Source organism: Nestor notabilis, unplaced genomic scaffold (genome assembly GCF_000696875.1).
Source record: "Nestor notabilis isolate BGI_N333 unplaced genomic scaffold, ASM69687v1 scaffold13877, whole genome shotgun sequence".
In the NCBI taxonomy this organism is placed as follows: Eukaryota; Metazoa; Chordata; class Aves; order Psittaciformes; family Psittacidae; genus Nestor; species Nestor notabilis.
Genome location: NW_009935226.1, coordinates 2758 through 3251, shown reverse-complemented (window position 1 = coordinate 3251; position 494 = coordinate 2758).

Here is a 494-nt window from a genome sequence, read left to right as displayed (position 1 = left end):
TGAGAGAACCAGCAGCAGCTGCTGGATTTGGCCTTTTTCAACAGCTGCCATCTCAGTGCCAGCAACAGGGAATGTGCCTGGGCCGGGGCGTTCCATGGTGTGTTAAGTAAACTATTTATAGTGCTCGTGTCCCTCCCCGCCAGGAATGGCCCACATTCCTCCTGTGCGGGGCCAGGCACCACTAGTGTCCCCTCCAGCACCCCCTAGGTTCCCTGCCAGAAGGATGAGGTCTTCTCAAAGAAAGGACTCTTGGCCACCTCTCATCTTCCTCCCATGCCATTTCTGTTAGCTCTCAGTGCGATGCCCAGAGGAAGATTTGCGGCACATCTTGCACACCTTATGAAGAGATGCCAAACAGCCATGCCCTGCTTCCCAGCACCCCTGCTCCCTGCTAAATTTTCTGGAGCCTTCACCATGTAGCAGTTGCTTTAAGCATTGGCAGGTGCCAATGGTTGTCCTATCCCCTGTGGCACAAGGGTCTTGCCATCACATGA